The sequence below is a fragment of the Camelus ferus genome, chromosome X (assembly GCF_009834535.1).
Source record: "Camelus ferus isolate YT-003-E chromosome X, BCGSAC_Cfer_1.0, whole genome shotgun sequence".
Taxonomy (NCBI): domain Eukaryota; kingdom Metazoa; phylum Chordata; class Mammalia; order Artiodactyla; family Camelidae; genus Camelus; species Camelus ferus.
In genome coordinates this window covers 64,205,013-64,214,572 of record NC_045732.1, presented here as the reverse complement: position 1 = coordinate 64,214,572, position 9,560 = coordinate 64,205,013, and the positions used below count along the sequence as shown (strand labels likewise).

Sequence of the window (9,560 nt, the reverse complement as noted above, 5' to 3'; positions counted from 1 at the left end):
CTCAATGATATGTATACTGATGTCAATTTCTTGGCTTTGATGTTTGCTAAGAGTTTTTATCAATAATGGATGTTGAATTTTGTCAAATGCTTTTTTTTCTGCATCTATTGAGATGATAATATGACTTTTAGCCTTCATTTTGTTAATGTAGCTTATCACATTGATTTGCAGATGATGATCCATACTTGCATTCCTGTAATAAATCTAACTTGGTCATGGTGTATGATCCTTTTACTGTATCATTGAATTCTGTTTGCTAATAATTTGTTGAGGATATTTGTATCTATGTTCATGGGGATATTGACCTGTAATTTTCTTTCTTTGTAGTGTCCTTCTCTGGTTTTGATGTCAGGGTAATGCTGGCCTCATAAAGTAAGTTTGGAAACTTACTTCCTCTTCTATATTTTGGAAGAGTTTGAGAGGAATTTATATTAATTATTCTTTAAATGTTTGGTAGAATTCACCTGTGAAGCCATCTGGTCCTGGGCTTTTCTTTTTTGGGAGATTTTTGATTAGTGACTCAACCTCCTTACTAGTAGTTGGTCTGTTAAGATTTTCTTTCTTCATGATTCAGTCTTGGTAGATAGTAGGGGATTTCAATGCCTAACTTTCAACAATGGATAAATCATCCAGACATAAAGAAATATCAGGCTTAAACTATATGTTAGATCAAATGGACATAACATTTACAGAATATTCCATCCAAAAGCAGCAGAATACACATTCTTCTTAAGTGCATACAGGACATTCTTCAGGATAGATCAAATGTTAGGTTACAGAACAAGTCAAAAAGTTTGAAATCATATCCATCATCTTTTCAAACCACAATGATATAAAATTAGAAATCAATTACAAGAAAACTGGAAAATTCACAAATATGTGGCGATTAAACAACATGCTACTGACTGACCAATGGGTCAAAGAAAAAAATCAAAAGATAAGTCAAAAATATCTTGAGACAAATGAAAATGGAAATGCAACATACTACAATTTGTGGGATGCAACAAAAGCAGTTCTGAGGGAAGGCCATAGTGAGAACACATACATTAAGAACAAAAGGAAGAGCTCAAATAAACAACCTAATTTTACATTTAAAGCAACTAGAATAGAAAGAACAAGCTAAGACCAAAGTTAGTAGAAGAAAGGAAATAACAGAGTAGAGCAGAAATAAATGAAATAGATACTAAAAAGACAATAGAAAAGATCAATGAAACCAAAAGCTGGATTTTCAAAAAAAATATAAACAATACAGACAAATCTTTAGCTAGACTCACCAAGAAAAGAGAGATCTCAAATAGCCAAAATATGAAAACAACATAAGTACCCATCAACACATGAATAGATAAAAAAGAGATGATTTATACACACATACAATGGAATATTATTGAGCCATAAAAAAGAATGAAATCTTGCCAATTCAACATGGATGGACCTGAAGTGTATTATACTTGGTGAAATAAGTCAGACAGAGAAACACCAATACCGTATGTTTTCACTTACATGTGGAATCTAAAAAATGAAACAAACAAGCAAATATAGCAAAACAGACACAGACTCACAAATACAGAGAACAAACTAGTGGTTAGCAGAGAAAAGAGGGGTGAAGGGAGGGGTGAAATAAGTGAAGGGAATTAAGAGGTACAAATTACCAGTTATAAAATAAATAAGTTACAGGGATGTAATGTACAACACAGGGAATATTGTTAACATTTATAATAACTTTGTATGACATGTAATCTATAAAAATATCAAACACTATGTTGTACATCAAAAATCAATAGAATATTGTAAGTCAACTACACTTCAATTTAAAAAATCAAATAAATAAAATTAGAAATGAAAACGGCGATACTACACCTGATACCACAGAAGTACAAAGGATCATAAAAGACTGCTATGAGCAATTATACATCAACAAATTGGACAGTATAGAATAAATGGTTACATTCCAACCCAGACTGAATCATGAGGAAATGGTTTTAATGTTATACAAGAATTACATAAGATGTCACTATTGGGGGAAGCTGGGTGAAGGGTCCAGAGGACTCTATGTACAGTACAATACTGTTACCTACACACAGGCCTCCTTTGTCTCTCACTTTAAAGGAAATTTGAGTTGATTTTCTATCACTTGTAATCAAAAGAGACCTCATCAATACAGTGTCACTGAAGTAAAAAATAGATAAATATTTTCTCAGTATTTTTTGACTGTCCTGTAAAAGAAAGGGCAGTACTGAGAAAAAAAAATGACAACTGAGAATTGTATTCCCATTGAAATAAACATTCAAGGACAAGTTAAATAAAGATCAACAAAAGGAAGCCAAAGAAAACAGAAGAAAGGAAATGATTTTTAAAAAGGAGAAGTTGATGAAATAGAAAATAAAGGTACAATAGTGAATATTAATAAAGACAAAAGTTGGTTCTCTGAAAATACTAATAAAATTTAAAAAACTCTTTAAAGAAGTAGGAAAAAGGAGAGATGATGTAATTAATCAACATTAGGAATGAGAAAGGGAAACTTACATATAAAGTAGAGACTTAAAATACAAAATAATATTCTAAAGAACTTTATGGCAATATCAGAAACTTAGATAAAATAGAGAAAATCCAAGAAAGATTTCAGTTATCAAAGCTAAGTAAATAATATTTACAAACATGAATGACCAAATGGTGTTATAGAAAAATTCTGACATTCAATGGACAGATAATTCCATACTTAAATAAAAATTACAGAAAAAAAGAGAAATTGGAATAATCTATGTATCCTTTTATGAAGGTAGCATAACCATGACAACAAAACCAAAAAAAGGACAGTGTAAGAAAGAAAATGTTCAGACCAAGTACACTTATGAATAGAGACAACAATCCTGAACAACATATCGGCAAACTAAACCCAACAATGTATTAAAAAATAACACATCATGCCCAAATTAAGTTTTCTCCAGGCATACAAGAGTAGTTCAACATCTAGTTAATAATACTGTATTATATACTTGAAAAAATTTAAGAAAGTAGATCTTAATTGTTCTCACAAGACAAAAAATGTTAACTATGTGTGGTGCTGGATATGTTAATTAGCTCGATTGTGGTAATCATTTCACAATGTGTATGCATTTCAAAACATCATATTGTATACCTTAGATAAATGCAGTTTTATTTGTCAATTATACATCAATGAACTTGGAAAAAATTTGAACTATTTCTTAGTTTAGAATTTGAAAACAATTTGTTTGACATAAATTATTTGCATAATACACTTCAGATCTTTCTGTAATTGGCTGTAATAGTAGTCTGGCACTGCTTTCACAGTTATTCTTTTTTGTGTGTATGTATTTTCTTCCAATTTTTAGAATTTAGTTGTAAACATACTGTGTGTGTGTATATATATATACACATATCTATATATCTATATATCTATATATATAGATATATAGATATATGTATATATAGTGTGTCCTGTTTTTCGATTTATATATTTTAAATACTTTCCACGTTACTACATAGTCTGATATTTCAGCATAATATTCAATTCAGTGTATTACTATAACTTCAATCATGTCTCTACTAAGAATATTAGGCCCATTTTTGTTTTATTTTAAAGGAAAGTTTGGAGTTATAAGTGGTGTTCCGAATATAATAAATAAAATTTTCCAAAAAATTAAAAAGTAAAATCTCTACAATCTTTAAAAATGCAGAAAAGTCATTTAATACAATTTATGACAAAATGAAAAATCTTAGGAACTTATGGGTAGAAGGGAATGTTTAAAAATTGATAAGGTGCATCTCCCAAAACCTTAGAGCTAATATCATAATTGTGAAATCTTAAAAGCATTCTTCTTAAAATCAAGAACAAGACTCACCATATTTTCAACAAGAACATGATGTTTTGGTGGTTCTGGCCAATGCAGTAAAAAATAAAATAAAATAAAATACGTAAGAAATAAGAGAAAGCAAAAGGCTGATAGTGCTATTTCCTACATAAAAACCTCAAAAGAATCCACAGACAAATTATTATAGTTAATAAGAAAATTTAGCAAAGTTGTCCTGTATATGATTAATATACAAAAGTTCATTGATTTCTGTATTTTAACACCAGATATTTTTAAATGCATTATTTAAAAAGGTGGAATTTAGCATTCTGCTTCTCTGCAGCTCAGAGCAGCTTGAGACAGATCAGTTAGAAAAACTGGATGATAAACAAATTCATCTGAGAGCCACCAAAGCAACAAGGACCACAGGGGTTAAGATTCTATAGAAGAAAGAACTTTGGAGAGGTGAGCTGAGTTCAGCTTCTTTTCCACTGGGAACACTTGCCAACTCTGGGTGCAGGCAAGAGGCTGAAAATCTGAGCTTGTCCTGGAAAAGAGCTACTGTTAAAGAATTGAGAAACAATTCTACAGTATGATCCAGTCATTCCAGCTGTACACAGTTGTCCCAGAGAAACAGAAACATGTTCACACAAAACCTGTACACAAATGTTCATAGCTGTTTGATTTGTAATAGCCCTAAACTGGCAACAACCCAGATTTCCTTCAGCAGGTGAATAGTTAAATTATGGTACATCCACACAATGAAATATTATTCAGCAATTAAAAAAAAAAAGAAAACTAACCATACACACAACTTGGATGGATATCAAGGGCATTAAAATGCTGAGTAAAAGAAGCCAGATGTTAAAAAGTATATGCAGTATGCTTTCATTTGTATAAAATATCTTAGAAAAATGCTACTAAACATTACTGATAGAAAATAAGTCAGTTGTTTCCTGGAGTTGGGGGTAGAAGAGAGAGAAAGGATGGAATTACCAAGAGGCATAAGGAAACTTTTGGAGGTGATGGATATATTCATTGCCTTGACTGTGGTGATGGCTTAATGGGGGCATACATATGTGAAAACTTACCAAAATGCATGCTTTAAATATGTGCAGTTTATTGCATGTCATTTATACCTCAATAAAGCTGTTGAAAAATAGAGTTAAAGAAAAAAATAAGCTGTACGTACGTTTTTTAAACATTTATGTGTGTTACACTTCAATAAAAAGTTTACTTTAAAAGTAATTTAGAGTAATCTCTGAAAACTGAGCATATTTATCTAATTTTAAAGCCAAATATGACCTAAATTTTAAGCATGTATGGCAGATTCTCTCAATAAACTTTAATATGCTATAAAATGGTGTATCTTTAGCTAGTTATTTCAACTGAATTAAATTCTTGCTTTTATGCCATGATCTGGAATGCTATTTTATTTGAAATATAAAATAGTTAACACTGAAAACTCACTATATATCATTATAAACCAGCATTCTGTGTAAGAACCATCTAGTCTTTCATCCTTATAAGCGAGCCTGTGGCTCTTCTTCCCCTTGCATAATGTTTTTCTCCGAAACACTCATAATACATGTACGTTATTTAAAATATACACAGTATTGTGTGACATTTCCCTTTGGAAGTAAACTTGCTTTTTATTCATGTAAAATTCAGGGGGAAGTAAGCTTTGGTTGAAACAAAGTTCAAAACTCTATAGGCCGCCCACTCCTTGATTAAAGTTCATTTACTCTGAATTTATGAGTTTAATTTTTAATTTACTTATTTTAATTTTTAATATTATGTCCAGAAAAAGTTAGAACTACCTTTCAATGAAGTGATTCCAAACCATCTTACCTACAACAAAATACATTGCGGGTCATGTTTACATTAATACAGGTTGAGTCCTAGATATGACTCTGCCTCCTCCACTACCAATCAAAAAAGCTTATCAGTATACATGTACTGTTTTTATAAAAATAACCTTGAGTTCCCTCTACTGTATCAAAAAAGAAATTCATATGCAGACATTTTGGTACTTTTGTTATTAGCACTAAATTACTTTTAAAACCCCTCACAACTAATTACATACAATAAATAGTTAATTGTGAAACAATTTTATGTCAATGCTCAGGTTGTGAAGTCTTACCCTAGTGTTAACCTTCCAATTTTTAACAAAATCTTAGTCTTACAGCAAGAAAAAATTACCCTGAAATGTCATTTTTAAATATATTGATTCTTTTCCTCCTTATTTTTCCTTCCTTTCTCATTTCTTCTCTTCCCTTCCTTTTCCCATACCTTTTCGTTTTTTTAACATATAATTGAAGTATAGTCAATTTACAATGTTGTGTCAATTTCTGGTGTACTGCTTCAGTCATCCATGAACATATATATATTCATTTTCATATTCTTTTTCACCATAAGTTACTACAAGCTATTGAATATAGTTCCCTGTGCTCTAAGTATTCTTTCCTTTCTCTCAATCCCCTTCCTTTTCTGAATACAGCCCTGAAGTCATCAGGTGAGGCAGTGGAAGGTAGTGAGTTGAGGGGAAGCTGCAGGGGCCATGATCAAGATATAAGAGCAAAACCTGGGTAAGAAGGGCATCTGCTTAGAGAGACTGCCTGGCACAGGATATTCAAGCTCAAGCAGGATGAGGAAAGCAGCCACATGTGGAATCAGAGACCAAGTAGAGTCAGGAGGGTCTCCCCCTGGGAGGGAGAGGGCTCCGCAAGGTGTCAGCCCAAGCAAGATGAGAAAGGCATTGCACAACAAGGAAGACAGACCAGAGCAGGGAGGTGTTGGAGTCAATACTTGATGGGAAGTGTGTTCCAAAGAAGAGGCCTGGCACAGTAAGTCAGAACCTAAGTGGGGTGAAAAAGGCATGAAATTCAAATTTCAGTGTCTATTAATAAAGTTTCATCAGGGTACAACCACACCTGTTCATTTCTGTATTGTTTATGGCTGCCTTCTTGCTTCACTGGCAGAGTGGAGTAGCTGCAACAGAGACCTTTATGGTCCCAAAAATCTAGCATATTTACTATCTGACCCTTTGTAGAAAAAGCAAAGCTTACCAACCTCTGTCTTACTGTTTTGGTATCAAAATTTTGCTGGCTTTAGAAAATGAATTGGGAAATGTTCCCTATTTTTACTCCATGAAAGAGTTTTTGCAAGATTGATGCTATTTCCTCCTTAAGTGTTTGATTCATTGGTGAAGTCATCTGGACTGGAAGATTCCAATTTATAGTAACAGAATTAATGTATTAACCCAGAATTTATCAAAGTGTGGTCCTGGTAGCCCTGAGAGTTCCTGAAGCCCTTCCAAACATTTCGGGGATATTCTTGATATTTTTATTGATTTCTAGCTCACTTCCACTTTGCAGAGGTTTCTTTTAATGTCCAGCACATGATCAATTTTGATATATACTTCATTTGCACTTGAAAAGTGTGTGTACTCTGTCATTATTGTGTACAGTTTTCTATATAAATTAGTAATGTTATTTTTGTGTTTTTTAGATTGTCTGTGTCCTTGCTGATTTCTTTTTGTCTGCTTGCTTTCTCAGTTGATAGAGGTACGTTAAAATCTCCTACTGATATTGTGTATCTATCTTTCTCCCTCTAGTTCTTTCTGTTACTGTTAGTATATTTTGAAGTTATGATTAAGTGAACAAAAATTAAGAATTGTAAATTCTTCCTAGTAGGTGTACTCTTTTTTCTTTAAGAAATATTTCCATTATCTCAAGTAATTCTTCCTGTCTTAATGTTCATATTGTCTGCTATGAATATAGTTATGTCAACTCTCTTTGAGTTTGTGTTTGCATTATATATCTTTTTCACTCTTTTCCATTAAATGTTCAGTCCCCTTAAGATGTCTCTTTTAGACTGTATACAATTTTTATCCAATTTGACAATCTTCTCATTTAATTAGCATATTTAGTCTATTTATATTTAATACAATTATTGATAGGTTTGGGTTTATATTTACTATCTTGTTTGCTCAGTCCCTCATTTATGTTCTTTTTAATTCTTTCATATTTTCCATTGGATTAACCAGGTATATTTTATTAGAACAGGTTTCTTTCCATTAGTTTGCTAGTTCTATGTTCTCGTTGCCTTTGCCCTAGAACAGTGGTAGACAAACTTTTTCTTAAAGGGCCAGAGAGTACATATTTTATGGTTTAAGGGCCATACAGTAACAGTTTTGCCAAGATACTGCAAAAGTAGATAAACGATGAGTAAATGAATGGCTGTGGCTGTGTGAGAATAAAACTTTATTGAAAAAACTGGTGTCTAGCCCATGCATTGTTGCGTTCCAATCCCTGCCCTGAGCATTAAAACATGCACAGTTGACTTATTGAAATTCAATGACTTAGACTACTCTTATCTCTTCTCAAACAATAGTAGGACCATAAAACAATTTAAAAACATTTAACACTCTTTTGCCATTTTGGCCATTGTTATTTTGTACTTTATTTCTGTATATATTTTTAACTTTTCATTTTTAAGTAATTATAGATTTATAGAGAAATCTATTTACAAAGAAATCTTGCAAAGATAATGTGTACTCTTCATTTCACCTCCCCCAAACTGAATATCTTACATAACTATACTACAATATGAAAACAAAACAGCATTAGTAGCGTTCTCAGAGCTTATTCAGATTTCATAAAATGCACATACTCGTGTGTGTATGTATGTATGTGCAATTCTATTCAATTTTATCACATGTGTAGCTTTGTATAACTCCTACCATAACCAAGATACACAACTGTTCTATCACTATGAGGCAATCTTGTGTTACCACTTTATAGCTACACTTACTTCCACATCCTTATCCCAATCCATAACCCCTGGACAGTACTAATCTTTTCTCTATCCCTATAATATTGTTTATTCAAGATGTTATAAAATGGAATTATTGAGATCTATCCAAGTTGTTACATGGAAAGAAAAATTCGTTCAGTGCTAGGTACTAAACCATGGCATAGATGTGCCATTATTTAACTATTCTCCTATTGTAGGACATTTTGGTCATTTCTAGTTTGGGGCTATTATGAATAAAACTGCTATGAACAAATGTTTTGTGTAGACATCAATTTTCATTTCTCTGGGTAAATGCCTAGGAATATAATTGCTGAGTTGTATGATAGTTGCATGTTTAGTGTTTTAAGAAACTGTCAAACTATTTTTCAGAGTGATGGTATCATTTTTCATTCCCACTAGTAATGCATAATCCAATTATCTTTACATCTTTTCCAGCATTTGGTGTTGTCGCTATTTTTTATTTTGTCCATTTGGAAAGGTGTATAGTGCTATCATTGTGGTTTTAATTTGCATTTCCCTAATGGCTAATGATTTTAAACATCATGTGCCTACTTGGCATCTTTATATCCTTTTCAGTGAAATATCTTTCCTGTATTTTTCCCATTTTTAAATGAAAGTATTTATTTTTGGTTTTGTTTTTTACTGTTAAATGTTGAGATAGCTTTATATATTCTAGATATGAGTAATTTGCCATTTGTCAGGTATGTACTTTGCAAATATTTTCTCCCAGTCTGTAATTTGTCTTTTCATCCTATTAACAAGGTTTTTCACAAAACTTTAATTTATATGAAATTCATTTTATCTAAGATTTCTTTGCCTAGTTCTAGATTCCAAAATTTTCTCCTGTACTTTGTTTTAAAAGTTTTATACTTTTAAATATCACATTAATTAAATTAAATTAATTAAAATTTATTTAAATTAATTAAATTAATT

At 31.7% G+C, this 9,560-nt stretch overlaps 1 long non-coding RNA gene across 1 annotated transcript in view; it reads right to left on the bottom strand.

Moving 5' to 3' along the window:
- The window catches only part of LOC116662097, an 8,459-nt gene extending 1,389 nt beyond the window's left edge, over positions 1-7,070 (bottom strand). Inside the window, exon 1 of the long non-coding RNA XR_004318082.1 lies at positions 7,055-7,070. This is a non-coding gene — a long non-coding RNA (uncharacterized LOC116662097). The remainder of the gene's footprint in view (positions 1-7,054) is intronic.
- Between the last annotated feature and the right edge of the window lie 2,490 nt (positions 7,071-9,560).